The 16,612-nt window shown below is 52.7% G+C and overlaps 1 pseudogene; it reads right to left on the reverse strand.

The window, feature by feature from the left end:
- Positions 1-6: 6 nt before the first annotated feature.
- LOC114682870 lies at positions 7-14,566 on the reverse strand (annotated as a pseudogene).
- Positions 14,567-16,612: the final 2,046 nt, after the last annotated feature.

A 16,612-nucleotide genomic window follows, 5' to 3' on the forward strand; every position in this document is an offset into this window, starting at 1 on the left:
CTTCCCACTGCCCGGACAGAGAGCCAGGGCCTGCCTGGCTGTTCCTCCCTCCTCTCCTCCTGGAACCAACCCCACTTACTTCTCAGGGCTGCGTGCCTGGGCCTCACGGTACAGGTAGACGAGGCTCAGAAAGTGGACAGAGAACTGCAGCATCACTGTGAGGATGGTGTACAGGTTGAAGATGTTGGGCAGGGGCCGCTCTCGGGAGAGAGTCTTGAGAGGCTGTGGGGCAGGACCGACCGTCAGAGCCAGCTTACTCACTCAACAGGTAGAGAGATGATACTCCTGTCTCCGCAGGCATCTTGTTTCATCCTGATCTTGGGACTGCCTATGCCCAAAAGTCTATACTCCATGGTAGCAATGGAGGTCTCCATCAGGAACCAGATTTCCTCTCCCTACTCCCAAGATGACAGTCAGAGTCTAGGCCTGGTCCAGACTGCTAGCTTCCCATCCTATTAAGGTGGGATCTGAAATGTGCTCAGAAGACCCAGGGAACAGTTACAGTAGGGGATTTGGAAAGTGACTAATCCTAGGCTCTGACCTATGCCTGGACTGGGGAAGCTGAAATGGTGGGGCCAGCATCAAGGGAGTACAGCCTTGGGGACAATCCCAGGCCTTCCTCTTTTAGCTGCTGTGAGGTGCAGAGCTCTAAATATGTATGGCCTGAAACTTCTGGAAGCCTAAGCCAAGACAGATCTTTTTGTTTCAAGGTGTCCTGTGCAGCCTTTCTCACCCTGATGGGAAGTTGCACACATCCATGACTACGGGACCTCTATTTCGCCACACCAGTGATCAGTACAGACTCCTGGTTGTGGCAGCACCCTTTTTCCTCAGGAGGCCTCCCTGGCTATCCCTTAGGCCAGGCCCTGAAGTCTGTGACACACTTTCCCCTCACAGCACTATGTCCTCTGCTTGCTCTTATTCATCATTTCCTTTGCCCTGGGGACTGTGACCTGCCTGAACCCCAAGCTCACAGACAGGGGTATACCCTAAGCAATATCACTGGCAGCTATCCAGGCTTGACCCTGTCTGCATGCCTGTGCCGTCTCGGGACACTCCTGCCTCGGGGCTCTAGGTCTCTGTCTGTAACTTGAGGATGAGAATTCCAATCCACAAGAGCTCTTGAAATGTCCTATGGCCAGCCCTAGGCGGTGCATGGCCCACCTTGGAGCGTGAGATGAAGAGGAAGCAGCCGGCCAGCAGCAGCCCTGCAGGGTGGCCTGGAAGTCACTGAACTTGACACCCTCCAGGTAGAGGACACTTTGGCTATATGCCAGGATGAGGGCATTGAGGGCAGGATCTTGAACATCTGTAGTGTCGTCACCAACGTGCAACGGCCCTGCTTGATCACGTGGCAGACTGTGGGAAAGCAGGGCGTGAGTGGCATGGTGCTGGGTGGGCAGGGGCTCCAGGAAGGGGCAGGGCTGGGTGCTTGGGACTCACTGCATTGGATGGAGGACAGCTTGGAGGTGAAGGGTGCTGCAATGCTGGCATCCCCCAGCTTCACAATGGGGGTGCTCTCATCCTCCAGGTCTCGAAGCACCTGGCTCAGGCGGTCCTGTGGGGTGGGCAGCAGGGGTCAGCCCTGGCATAGCAAGGGTTATGGGCATTTCCAATCTGAACACTCACCCTGTGGGAGGCTAGCGGCTCCTCAGAGGACAGGAGTGCCGACCTCTGTTTGGTTGACCTGGAGGAGACTCTGGGGCCACTGTTGCTCAGGACCGGGCTGTCCTTGGCCGCCGCCGCCGTTCTACAACCCTCTCAGGGGCATTGGCCAGGAGTGCTACACCTGAGAAAGTATTGGGGAGGACTGATGGAAAGCGGCCCAGAGGCAGGTACAGTGTCCAGCTGCAGAGCTAGACGTCAGGCTGAGCTCACCACCCACCAGTTCCAAGATCCCATTTCACCTGACTGCCTATGGGGCCTCAGAGACTGGCACCTTGTTTCGCTGGAGAATGGCTTGGCAGATAAAAGCACTTCCCACACATTCCTGGCATTCGTGTGAATGTGAAGAGAACCAATTCCACAAAGCTGTCCTCTGACTTTACAGCTATGTGGTAGCAGGCATGCACTCCACCAGCATGAACACACATCACACATACTAATAACTTATTTTAAAACACTGGATGGAAAAATGAAGCAAGACTGGGGACGTAGTGCAGGGGTAGAATACTGCCTACCCACGCTCAAGTCCCAAGGGCAATCCCAGAACCAGTTTTCTTTTTTTTCCTGACAGGGTTTCTCTGTGTAGTCCTGGCTGTCCGGGACTCTATTTGTAGACCAGGCTGTCCTTGAACTCAGAGATCCACCTGCCTCTGCTCCTGGGAGCTGGATTAAAGGGTGCGCCACCACAGCCCAGCCAGAACCAACTTTTTTTTAAAAAGCATCACTTTCATTTTGTAAAGAGGGAATGTGAACAGTTGCTATTTGAAATAGGAAGTAGAAGTCCCAAGACGTCGAATGGAGAGCACCCGACTCCCGGGTCAGAACCGTGCTGACACAGGCACAGCTGTGATCTGCCCTCAGGAGGCAGCAGCAGGGGCCTGAGTTCCAGGCCAGGCAACACAGCAAGATCAGGCTCAAATGAGCACAAAATCCCATCAGAACCTAAAGTGAGCAACTGAAAACTGCTGGCCTCTAAAACTAATGACTCGAGAGAAAAGTCTGTGAGGGTAAGAACTGCAGACAATGCAGGTCAAATGGAAAAGAACGAAGACCAAAGCTCAGCCTTTGCAGTCAGGGTGTCAACACTGCTGGACAGTGACCTGTGGTAACCATACCTGGTTGTGGGATTCATTACAATGCCCCAACTTCCTCTTTCCTCCTGTCCTCGGTTCCTCATGCCTGTACCCTTCCCTGGCCTTGTAGCCCCCCTCAAGATTTCTTTTTAAAAGACAAGGTTCCATGTAGCCTTGCTAGGTATGGGCAAGAATGAACTTGGACCCCTGATTCTCTTGAGCTCTGCCTGGATGAGCACCACTGCCCAGGGAGGTTATTAGTTAAAATTACTTCTTTTTTCAGTGTTTGGGATGAAATCCAGGGCTGTGTACATATAAGGAAGACCTCTACACTGCGCCACACCCCCGGCTCTCATTGGAGGATTCTAGGCAGGCACTGTCCACAGAGCATACTCCAGCTCCTCTCCTAAGACTCAAACACCCCTGACTATGAGCAGCAGGGCTGGGTGAGCTGTCCCTACACTAGTGATGGAGACCCAGCCCAGCTACTGGAGCTCACCACATCAGCATGCTTCAGTGCGCCCACGTCATTGGTGCCATCTCACACATGAGGGTCACATAGCCCAGCTCTTTCAGGCTAGTGATGACAAATTCCTGCACGGTAGACATTGAGATAAATAGGGCTGTAGCCACTCCCAAAGCCCCAGTGCCCAACCCTAGGGTCCTGCACATACCTTCTGCTTGGGGCCACACGGGCAAACACTTGCACATGTGGGATGAGGCGTAGCAGCTGCTGGGGGTCCACAGCCTGCAGGTGAGCCAAGCCATCACCCGTGAGGCACAGTGCGTGCTCCAGGGCCAGGGCCTTGGGGGAGCCAGGGTCAGAGGCAGCACGATGCTGCTATCGATGGAGCGCCACTCACACGGCTGGCTGTGGGTCACATCTACCGTCAGGGTTGGGACTCCAGGGCCAAGAGCACAGCTTCCCCAGAACTGACCCTGCCTGGGCATCTCACAGGGAACACACACAGGTACAGGCAAGAAAACGAGGACTCGGGAACTGAGTCCTGTTCAGCAGCTGCAGGAGGGCTGGATGCAAACCCAGGCAGCTGGTCTCGGCAGTCAAGCCACCATCTCCCTCAGAAGTTACACAACACAGACCCTCATCTAACAGATCTCTCTATCGCCAGCCTCAACTCCAGCCCTCTCGGAGCCGGGATCCCGCCCATGCTAAGCCCCATGGGACCCACTTTTTAGGGTCACCTGTCCACAACCCTCAGGTCCAAGAAGAACATAGCACACAGGGGCTGGAATGGAGGGAGACGTGGGGCCAACAGTTAAGAGTGATGACTGAGTTCTCTGAGAAGCAGAGAAGTGGGCAATTTCTGGAAGGCTTCCTCCCTGGGTACACTTCCCACCTCCCATTCTGCCATCCGGCTTTGGGCACCCACTGCTCCTCATATGGGTCCTGCAGTAAGTGACAGTAAGTGACCCGAGCAATAAGGGGGTTCACAGCAGGGTGGTGGCGGCGGCGGCGGCGGCGGCGGCGGCGGCGGCGCACGCCTTTAGTCCCAGCACTCGGGAGGCAGAGGCAGGCGGATCTCTGTGAGTCTGAAGCCAGCCTGGGCTACAAAGTGAGTTCCAGGAAAGGCACCAAAGCTACACAGAGAAACCCTGTCTCGAAAAACAAAAAAATAAAAAGAGTGGGTTTACTTGCTTACGTAGGAAAGATTCTGAAGCCTGGTCTCAGAAGATATGTATGCAAAAACTGGCCTGAAAGCCACTGTGTAGCCCAGGCTGGCCTGGAACTAACAGCAATCTTCCTGCCTCAAGAGCTGGGCTGACAGGAGTGCACCCTCACACTTAGCTAAGTAGACTTTTGAGTCCCAGCCTCCTTGCTTTCACGTAAGATGCCAATAGTCAGCTTAGCAGTTTATCTCCTCCTTACATTGTGCACAGAGCTGCCCACAGTGCAGGGCAGACAGATGTGCTAAGAACATGCTGTGCCTTTTACCCAGGATCTACCATCCTCAGTGTTGGGCACCTAGCAACGCATAGGCAGTGGCACAGGAGTGACCTGCCCAGCCCAAGGTGGGCAAGGATGATGAATGAGTACCTGTCTGGCAGTGTGCATGAGGCCTGTTGTAAACACGCAAGGCAGACTCAGGAGTCCATTGGTGCTCTACACACACACCCACACTGCCTATGTTCCAGGGCCTCCTCATAGTGGGCTGGCATCAATTGTGATCAGCAGTAAATAGTGGTAAGGCACTGGTCCTGGACTAGGGCCCCAGCTACCCAGTCTCACCTTTCTCAGAGGGAGGATGCAAGATGAGCGTGTGAGCCTTTTCAATGAAGTGTAGCTCCTGAGCCACATGGCAGGCAGTGAGTGGGTTGTCCCCTGTGATCATGACCACCTATGGGACAGGGGACAAGGCTTAGCAGGGAAGATTTGTTGGGCAGAATTCTTACCTTGGCCTCACAGCTCCTCCTAAGAAAGTATGAGGGAAAAGGCCACAACCTCTACGGACAGCACAGGTACTACCCCAGGCTGTGCTGTCCAAACGGCAAGGCTCATCAGCGAGGCTGGCACCGGGGCTGCTCACACACTGAGCACACTTCAGCCTCAACGCATTGCTTCTTAAAGCAATTCACTTTTTATTATGTGTTTTTAGGAATGGGTGCATGTGCCTTTGGATATGAAGGCCAAAAGAGATGTCTGATTTCTCACAGCTGGAGTTATAGGTATTTTGTGGGTGTCAGGATCCAAACTTTGGTCCTCATGACTAAGTACCAAGTTCTCTTAACTGCTGAGCCAACTCTTGGGATCCTACTTCTTGCTTTTGGGCCAAGGTCTCACCATGAAGGCCTGGCTGGCCTTGGACTCACTATGTAGACCATACTGACCCTAAACTCAAATTGACACGCTGACTTCTGCCTCTCTAGGGTAATGGGCATGTCACTACATTCAGCTTATTGATTTTACTTAAAAACACCAATTAAGAATTAGCTCTTGGCTGTCAAGTGTTCAGGGCCTGGTACCTGCTTGTACTGAGAACATTTTAGTGATGGGAAAGGCAGATAAGTAGGCTATGATCTAAGGGCTCAATGGGGACCAGTTGTCTTATGTGCCTCTCTGAGACTGTTCACCAGGACAGACATGGTCTCCAGATCCCTTACCTCCAACTTCTGCTTCCTTCTCATAGTCACAGAAAGTCTGAGGAGGTGATGTATGTTCTAAGAGGGGACCGTGTAACAGAGGATCCTCTACCCAGTCCTGAAGTGCCAGCCATATCTACACCCAGCTTAAAACCCATCACTACTGAGAACTGGAGCTGTCACGGCTCTCTGCTCCCACTTCGCACTTTGCTCCTACCCTGTGGGATGCGTTCTGGATCTCTCGGATCACAGCCTTTGAGTCCGCCTTGAGTGGACAGGAGACCACAATGAAGCCCACGAACTTGAGGCTGCACTCCAGTGCCTCCCGCTTGACCTCCCGGGCCTGTGGACAGATGCAGGATACCTTCACCGTCTGTCCTCCCCACCAGCCTCTTCAAACCTCCCTGAGAGGAACCCAGTCAGGAAAGCAGGTTACAAGTGCCTCAGGAGGTAGAGCCACTGTGCATGTGTGTGATGGTGCTGGCAGAGAAGAGGCCCAGTCCCTAAGAAGAGAAATGTCAGCGTTAAGAGGGGAGAGGAAGGCAGGTGCAAGTGGGGTCCAGCTAATGATGTGGGAGGTCTAGACCCAGCTGTGGCCTATACCTTGTGACTGTAGACATGGACACATCACAGAGCCCTCTGTGGCTCAATTCAAAAAGTGGGACTGCACAGGGCCACCACCCTCAGGGTACCCACAAAGTACCAGGGAAGGCAGGTGATGAAGATCACAGAAGACACGGTAGAATAAGAGTGAAGGTGGGGGTCAGGGTGGACAGGACCAGGGGACAGGCACAATGCAGGAGGGCAGAGGCTTTGCGTCCTGGCTGGAGTGGGTCTCCATCTCAGGGCTGTCGGCTGACAGTAAGGTCTAGAGGGATGTTTGGCTGTCACAGGTAAGCAGACTGGACCGGGACCAAGAAGTAGGTCCAAGGGCAGCTGCACTGTCAGAGGCTGCGAAGAAGGGCAGGGACAGAGGAAGGGAAGCAGACGGAGGGGCATGGATCCACTATGGCCTTCTGATCACCAGCTGACAGGGACAAGAATGGTGGAATCTGAAACGCCTTCTGGCCTTCCCTGAGGAAGTGCCAGGACATCCAGAGCAGAGAAAGGTAACATGAAACTGTGCTCATTCCCACTCATGTGGCAGGGTAGAAGGGTTGACGAGCATGGCAGACCCTCACCTGCTGATGCGTGAGATGCCTAGCTCCTTGTACCCCAGAGCCAGGACTCGGGCTCCTTCCCGAGAGATCTCAGTGTGGATGTGGTGGTAGTCAGCTGGGCACTGGGAAAACTGCATGGAACACAGGGGGACGTCACTGCCTGATCCCTGACTGCCCTTAACCCAGGGTTGGGGCTGGCTCACCATGGAGTGCAGGGTTTCAGGGGCCCCTTCACAGCCGCGATGTAGCAGAGGTCAGTGGAGCCGAGCTTCTCGTAGGAGGCGAGCACGGACATTCGCTTTAGGGCACTGGCAAAATGAAAGCGCTGGTGAATTTTCAGCCCCTGAGTTTTAATACTTCGGGGAATACTTTCTCATCTGGAAAACAAATAAGTACGAGTCCTGAGGGCTTCGCTCCGGAGAGGTAGCAAGCCCCCCACACTCTGCCCAGTTTTCCACCCCAGCATCCCCAGAATCCTGCTGGTCACAGCAGGCAAGTGGATCAGTCATGGAAGACTAGACACTGACCCAAAAAGATACCGATGTGAGGCCAGCCTGGCACTAGCCTGGAAGAATGCTGCCATCATGGGCGAGCCCGCCCAGGACAGAGAGGCCACCCATGCCAGGCCTTGAATTCCAGCCCCTCACCTTTGGTCAGTGTCCAGTCCACAGCTGTCAGCATGGCCTTCTCTAGGGGTCACCCACTAGGGTGCCGTCCTCCAGCTGCATGAGTGAGTGGCAGGAAGCCAGGGCGCGGTGTGTCTCTATGGGAATGCTGGACACTGGGGTCACCTCCTTCCCATCTCTGCAAAGAAGGGTACAGTTAGTACAAGATGGATAGAGGAGGGCGGGTGAGCTGCACCTCTACCAGGGACCACCTTCTGAGACTACTGGCCTCAAGGATGACTCCTGAGATCACAACAGACGAGGCCCCAGATCTGTGCCAGCTGCTCAGAATCTATCTCCCTACCCGATACCACTCATCCTGATATCCACCTAAGACCCTCATAATGGAACCTCATAAGCAGGGCTTCAGTGTAGGGGCTCAGGTCAAGCTTGGTTCTGTTTGCTGGGGGTGGGAAGGATGGTGGTGGTGGGGAGTCCTTTTATGCTCACCTCAGCCCTGCCACACCACGCACCACCAGGCTGTCACTGGTCAAGGTACCCGTCTTGTCAAAGCAGCATACTTCGACCTTGCCAGCAAAGGGGATCCGGAAAGGCTCTGTGCAGTACATGTCTGGGGGTTGGGTATGGGGACTGGAGTCAGGGGATCCCTCCAGACTCCCGCTTGCTGTGCCCTGCCCCACCAATCACTCGGTACTCACAGAGCTTGGCCAGGGCTATGAGGGAGGTGTTGACAGCCAGGGACAGCTCAATGGGCAGTTCAGGGGGTACAACCGAGGTGAGGATGAGGGTACACTCGAGGAAGAGCTTGTAGCGGTTCCGGCTGGGGTCTTGGTCCCTGTGGAAACAGGGCCTGGAAGCCTGGGGCAGGGGCGGGGCTGTGGAGCAGGAGCTGTCAGGGTGCTTACCTTCAATCCACACATACGCAGCGGCAGCAACAGCAAACACCAGGAGGAAGAGGATGAAGATGAAGGTCTCCAGGTTGTTCGCAGTCACCCGCTTCACCCCAAAGAGAATTGTACGCAGCAGCTTGCCCTGCAGGGATGGGGTGGGGGAACAGTCTTTCCTAGGAGGTTTATGGGGGACAGTAGCCTCCCGTCCCCGAGAGCACTGAGGCTGGCTTCTCTTTCTAGGAAACAGCAACACCCACCACAGGGCCACGGGAGGGGCAGCAAGTGCAAAGGAGAAGCCAGGCTTTCATCACCCTCCAGGCAGAACCCTGAAGCATTTCCAGAGCACCTCACTTAACACCCCTTCCTAGGATGGTACACCAGACTGCCGTGGGCACACCCAGTTATCTCAGGCCAGGGAAAGCAGGCAGCACTATGATGGTAAGGCCTGCACTAGCCTTAGGGTGAATGTTCTAGAAGGATCCATCACACACTTTGGGCCCTCCCATACCTGGGAAGTGTTGAATCCAGTCCTCAGGACGTAGGCCACACATCCATTGTCAACCGCTGAGGAGACAAGTAGAGGCGTGTGTCATTAACACCTGTCTCATGTACATGGTACAGATGCAGAGCACCCAGGACACCCTCAAGGCACCTACACTTCAGGCCAGAGGTCGCCTTCTGTGGGGGGATGTGCTGTACCACTTTGGTGCCCCCAAAGATGACATGTAGCCGGGCATCGGCTTGCAGGTCTAGGACATGGTCTGGGTTCAGGTCTTCAATGGGCTCCTGAGAAAGAAAACGTCAGAACTGGATGATTGCCTCGCTTCAGCTTTCCAGGGCTGAGGCATTAGTAGGCTGCATCTCTGGAGGGCTGGCCCCCAGGGAGTTGTCTGACTACCGGAGTGCCCCCTGCCTAGATCAGCAAATCCTATCCACCTGGGCTCCTTGGCTGTTGCGTTCTCACCACAGGACTTGTGGAGCTAATGCCCGGTGATCTGCATTAGACCTCCTCAATGGTACAGAGACTCCCATCCTGACTGGATGTGCTGGCCCACTCACACCTATGGAGATGACTCCAGCCCACTGGCCTCGCCTGCTCTATGTCTGTCTTCATGAACTGGCTAGCGCACTGTGGATTCCACCCATCACCTTCATCTGTGGCACCGATTCCCCTGTGAGCATCGCCTCGTCCACGATGCAGCGGCCCCGAAGCAGAAGCACATCGCATGGCACCAGGTTCTCCTGGGGGATCGGCCTGCAACACGCAGGCAGGAGGATCAGCCACAGACTAAGTAAGGGTTTCTGTCTGGGGGAGAGAAATCCTGCCTCACCGATGGACACGATGTCCCAGGAACAATCTCATCACTGGCGACGGGCCTCCATTTTCGGTTTGCGGTAGACCTGGAAGTATGAGTAGGGAAGTATGTCACACAGAATATGCATGGTGCTCACCCGGGGCTGGCAGGGTTACCATTCCACCTGTCCCATCAGCCACACCTGTATCATGTGGGGCTTGTTGCCCATCTTTCGGATCTCTGACATGTTCCTCATCTGCTGCTGCACTAGGGAAGCCTCGAAAGCCACCAGCATGGACAGAGTGAAGACACTGTAGTACCAATACTCATCCAGGCACCAGAGCCCGACGCAGAACACCTGTGAGTCAGCAGTCTGTCAGGCCTTGCCCACCCGCCTGTACCCAGAAACCCCAGCAAACACCAATGATCCTTGAGGGCAGGGAGAGGCTCTGGGGTTTGCAATGGCAGCTAGGCTTACTCCGGCTGCAACAGCCCCCAAAGAAGAAAGCTGGTGCAAGGGCCAGAGTTGTTGTTACCTGAAACACGAAGAAAGGGGCTGTGGCTCTCTCCTTGAAAAGTTCGGAGAAGTCAGGCACCACCATCTCGGCCCTGTAAGAGATCATACCCGTCAAATTCCTGGATGAGGCTGAAGAAGAGGAGACCCTGGCCCTGCCACCTCCAACTTGGAACCTCTGTGGGTTTCCAAAGACACAGGCTACCCAAGATGGGAGGCTGCACTCATGCTCCTCCTGGCTTGCTCGGCAGTCCAGCGCAGGTTGGCTGGCAATGTGCTGTCCTCACCCACTGAGCCCCTTGCTCTGCTGAACCCTGTGACAGGCTCTTCCCAATGCCATCCACCCCAGGGCAAGATAAGAATATCAAATTAGTGACACAGGCAGCAGTACCACTGAGTCGTACTCCAACCCCACTGAGGGTGCGTCATCACCATTTCCAGTATGTGGAGATGCATACGAACACAAATAGCTGAACAGAAATTTCAAGATGGAATCTAATTTCATGCTGTGCAGTGGTGCATACCACTTTAATCCCTACAGAGTGAGTTTCAGGACAGCCAGGAGCTATACAGAGAAATCCTGTCAAGAAAAAAAAAATCTAATTCCATGTTTGTTAGGGAGGGCAGACCAAGGAGATGGCTCATTTGATAAAGTGCTTGCCTTATAAGCACAAGGACCTAAGTTCAAGTCCCAGACTCCACGTTAAAAAACCAAGTGTAGTGGCATGAACCTTGGGAACACTGGCAGGGTAGAGACAGGAGGATTGCTGGTGGTTGCTACTAGTAAGCCTATTTAGTGAGCTCCAATTCAGAGAGACTCTGTCTTTTAAAAAAAAAAAAAGGTGGATGGTTGCTGGGATGGCACCTGAAGCTGACCTCTACCCTCCACATATATTTGCAACGCGCCATGCATACCCACCCACTACCACACAAATCAAGAGAAGAAATACAAGAGTCACAAAACAAATGGAGAATGGTCCCTCAGGACAGGGCAACCCTCCCAACCAAGGTCTTACACCACAAAGCAGAGGCTCCTGGCCCTCTAAGGGCGCTGTTGGCGGGACAAGTTCAGAGGAAACTAGAGCAGATCAGCTTTCTCAAACCAGGCCACTGTTACCTAGCATTTTTGGCTTAAAAGCAGAGCCTCTGCCCTATTGCCAGGGTTCCCTGACCAGGAGCAGAGCAGGGCAGCGGTGCACAGGGGCCCCTGGGAAGACAAGGACTCACTTGTTGCTCCCAAACTTCTTCTCCGCAGCTCGGATCTCCGAGTCTTCCTGGAAGCCTCTGTTGTTCTGATAATAGGAGAAGGCATTCCCCACTGGGAAGGCCACCGGGAGGAACTGCTTTTTCTCCAGGGCATCATAGGAATATTTGATCTTCTGGAATTCAAATGATAGCACTTCCAGCCCATCTTCACCCTGGGTTGGGCGTGGGGAGGACATCAGTGCTCAGGAATACTTCACAAATGCCTATTCCAGTCACCCTGCAGGACATCCCTACCCACCTTGTCACGGTGCAGGGCTACCAGCTCAGTGGAGCCATTATTGGGGGTTGGCACCACCTTCACAAAGGTCGCTCTGCTTGGGTCATACTCCTGTCAAAAGCCAAAGATTGTTATTGAGCCCTTTTCAACCCAAAGTGATGCCCTCACATGGACAGATGAGTGTGGGTGCCACATAACGTTATGAATATGTCCTTAGCTCTAGTGCTGGCTTGATCATACTCTACTTGATCACTGGTCCTGTAGTAGAAAGCTGAGGTCACAAGCTTGCTCGTCATCCAGGATTCTGAACACGAACTCAAAATCAAAAAGAACATTTAATTTGCTCTCCATTCATATGACTCAAGTCTTGCCACAGCCCACTTGCTGCCACACTGGCTCTCTCTGGCTTGCTAACTGCTCCCTAGTACACTGGACACTCAGGCTTGCCTGTGTCTGAGCTAAGAGTCTTGATATCCAATCATGTCCTACCTACAGCCTGTGGGCACATGCAACCAAAGACAGCTATGAATGGGACACAAACCATAAGCCTACTTATAACACTATGGGATTTTTTTCTTGGTAACTTAACTGTGAGGTTCCCTAGAGGAAACTCAATTATGTGGATGACTACACTGCATGGTGATGTCAAGAGACTGGTCCTGCCTCCTTCCTCTACACCACTGTCTTTGCAGGAAAGCACACACAAGGAGAGGCCAGCTCTCCTGATTGTCTAGGCCTTTGTCACCTACTGTGGAGCCCTCCCCAGGTGGCCCCATATAAAGTTCCCTGGGACTCTCTTAGTGTTATGTCTTCTGAAATAACGAATGATTCCACCTTCTTCCAGCGAGTTCTCTCCATGCTACTTTCCTGACACAAGAAACACTCCCCCATGAGCTGTTTTGCTACACCTTGCAATGACTAGAGGTGGAGGAGGGACACACAGTGGTAACCCTGAAGGAATGCCACTCCCAAGGGACTGCATGGCCCTGGAACCATAGAGAAAAACAGGAACAAACACACAATGATGAGCTTAAATAACACAGAAGGCAAGCACACAGTACTATGTAGGGTGTTTGTCTTAGCCTCCCTCAGTGATCCTTGAGGGAGGCGCTTCAGCTTTCACTTTACAGCAGGCTGAAACTGAAACCCAGAGAGAAGCAAACCCTGATCTCTCTCCTCACCCAAGGCTGCTTAGCTCCTCCCACTCAGTTCTCCATCCTGGGAGAGGAAGTTGTCAGCTACAATGGTTTAGCCACAGTCCAAAAGGCAGCTAGACTGCTAGGATTGAGTATCCCACACTCACCCCCTACAACTCACCCCCAACCCTTGGTGCCAAGCTCAGAAATTCAGGCCCCTCTGCAGGACACATATTAATGAAGGAGGCAACAGGGTGCACTCTCTTGGGACTGAGGAGTCAATGCACACAGAGCCAGAGAAGGTAAGTAAGGGTATTCTGGTTTTTCCTGCAGTCCTTGACACTTCCTCCTTTCCTGGGGACCAAGCCAGCACTGGGATTAGAAAGGATGCTGGCTTGAGCTGTTATCAGTGCCACAGGCTTCAAATTTAGTGTGATCTGTAGTGAGGTCACTGGGTGCTACCTGCCAACCTAGAGCACCTTGGGGTCTCTGCTTCCTGTAGTGGCACTATATTTAAAATTCTGAACTTGGACCCCTGCAGTCTTGCTGCATACCCTGACAAACCCTCTTCTTATTAACCACCCTTATTTTATAGACAGACACCATGAGACTCTAAGCTGTTAGTTACTTCACTTACAACTAGCTCCTGCTCATCTTAAGCACCAGGATGAACTACATGCTCCTTTGGGTCTAGCAAGGGACAGAGGCTGAACATAGATTAGGGGAATCATCCCACCGGTCTAGCCTCACACTTCGGGGAGGAAAAAAAAATTGGAACCAGAAATGGTAGCACAGGCTTTTAATCCCAGCACGCTAGAGACAGAGGTAGGCAGATATCTATGAGTACCAGACGAGCCAGGGCTTCATAATGAAACCCTGTCTTATAAAAAACAGAAAAAACCAAGGTAGGAGACGATGGAGAAGGAAGGTAGGACCGTTCCAAGAACAGCACGTCATATGGGAGCTAAGATAACAATTCACACAAACAGTAACATATGGGTTCCGCGCTAAGTCTGTTACGTGTTTCTCGCGAATCAAAATGACCACAGCACAGTCGTATGGGGGTCAGAATCAGGCCTAAGCCAGAGGGGAGAAGGCGCCTCTGGAGACTCTGGCCTTGCAATTGAAAGGCTGCAGACCGGACTGGGGACCCCTGCTAGGCCACATCGTGCCTGGGTCTGGGTTGGGATCGTGCGCGCGCACTTACCGGGGTGCAGGTGAGCGCGCAGTGCGCGTGCACAGACCAATGCCCAGACAGGACAGTGAGTGCGTGCGCGAGGCAGATGGTGGCGAGCGCTAGCAGAGCGGCCTCGGGGATTTGGGTCCAGCTGCTGCCCCAGCCCCAGCAACCGCTGGCGGCGGCGCCCAGCCAAGCTGGGTAGAGCAGCCCCGCGAACGGCAGCACGGTGAGGCGCCGCAGAAGGGCCAGCCGCCGGTATGGCCACACGGCGGCCACCAGTTCGTCGCCATTCGCTATGAGCGCTGGTCCAGCGGCCAGCGCCGGCCGCGGTCGCGGCCCAGGTTGAGCAGGCCCGTTGCCCCGGGCCCCGCCAGGCCGGGCCTCGCAAGGAACCGCGTTGCCCACCGCCGCCATCTTTCCCAGCGCTGCGATAGCTTCCGGCAGAAGCACCGCCTCACTTCCTGTAAGTTACTTCCGGTGAGGCCTGTGAGCCACCATGAATGGCTTTAGGACTAGGAGGCGCCTACGGAAAGAGCTACAAGGGTCAGGAAGGGCGCTGCCATGACAGACTGGCTGGAAGGAGAGTAAGGGCGTTGCCATAACAAAGAAGGAATCCAAGGTCCAAACCAGCTTGCTAAGGGGTGCCACGCCGGACTAAGACCGGAAAAGACAGGCGGGGCGGGCTCGACCACCAAGACTACCTGGACCGGAAGAGCCGGACACGTCTGCTCGGGCACCTGTCAGTCACGTGGGCGGAGCCTCTGCACTAGAAGGAGAAAAGCCAATCCAAACACAAGGGCTTTGGGAGGTGCCGCCCTTTGGGGGCGGGGCCTGGCGGAAGGGCGGGGCTTTCAAAAGGTAGCGGTTAGAGCGGCTTCTCCATGCAGGCCACACTGTAATAATTACACAAAAACAGCCACGTTAACATAAGACAAGGGCTGGGCGGTGGTGGCGCACGCCTTTAATCCCAGCACTCGGGAGGCAGAGCCAGGCGGATCTCTGTGAGTTCGAGGCCAGCCTGGGCTACCAAGTGAGCTCCAGGACAGGCTCCAAAGCTATATAGAGAAACCCTGTCTCAAAAAACAAAAACAAACAAACAAAAAAGAAATGGAAAATTTGTTATTTGTATGAAATGTATTTTACTGTTCCTCAACTATTCTGTACAAATGCTATTACTTGAACACAACCATAATAGGATTTTTGAAGATTTAGAAAAAATTATAATTATGTATTTGTGTATGTGTGTGCGTGTGTGTGTGTGTGTGTGTGTGTGTGTGTGTGTGTGTGTGTGTGTGACCTGTGTACAGCTTCCACAGGGGCCCTCAGAGGGCATCTGAAACCTGGAGTTGGCATTAGAGTTAGTTGTGAGTTGCCCCACTTGGGTGTTTGGAATCCAACTCTGGTCTTCTGAAAGAGCAATAAGCATTCTTAATCACTGAGCCTTTTCTCTAGCACCCATAATAGGATTTTCGAATATTGCTAATTGTGTAATAATTAGTATGTGTGAGGAAATATCTTTAAAAATATATTTCATTCTATTTATGTGTGTGTCACACATGTGAACATCAAAGAATAGCTCACTGGAATTGGCTCTCTCCTTCCACTAGATGGGTCATCAGGATTGGTGGCAAGTACCTTGTAAACCCTGAGCCATGTCACTGTGCTACAACATTTTATTTGAACACTTCCAGTCAGGGTTTGTGTTTTGTTTTTGAGACAAGGTCTCATGGAGCCCAAGCTTGCCTCAAAGTCTCTATGTAGTAGAAACTGGCCTTGAAATCCTGATCCTCTTGCCTCGACTTCCCTATTACAGGTGTGGGCCACTACATAGAGAGTCCTATGAGCTTTTTCAGTTCTTTATTGCATAATTAAATTTTGTAGATTATATATTTGCATATTCTTTTTATGTGTATCTGTCCATCAGATCTTGCAGTGCCTACAGAGGCCAGAAGGGGAGTCAGAGTTTTTGGAATTGAAACTACATAAAGGTGTTAGTCACGATATGTGCACTAGGAGCCAAACCTGGGTCATCTGCAAAGTGCTCTTAACCACTAGACCATTGCTCTAGTCCCTTGTAGGGTATTCTTATGGAATACAAATATGAAACTTTATAAAAGGAGAGATAACTGGGGTTGGATGGCACACGAACTTAATCCCAGCCCCTGGGAGGCAAAGAGGAGGATCTCTATGAGTTCAAATCCAGACTAGTCTACAGAGCAAAATTCTAGGACAGCCAGAGCTACACAGAGAAACCTTGTCTCAAAACAAAACAAAACAAAACAAAACAACAACAACAACAAAACAACCAATCAGCTAAACAAATAATCCCCTCCAAAAATGAGAAATAAACACCGTAAGACTTTGTAATCAGATCACAATATTTAATAAACTATTAAAATTAAAATATTTGAGCAGACCATGGTGGCACAGGCCTTTAGTTCCATCATTCAGGAGTCAGAAGTAGGATATCTGTTAGTCAGAAAACATCTTG

This window comes from Peromyscus leucopus, chromosome 17 (assembly GCF_004664715.2).
Source record: "Peromyscus leucopus breed LL Stock chromosome 17, UCI_PerLeu_2.1, whole genome shotgun sequence".
In the NCBI taxonomy this organism is placed as follows: domain Eukaryota; kingdom Metazoa; phylum Chordata; class Mammalia; order Rodentia; family Cricetidae; genus Peromyscus; species Peromyscus leucopus.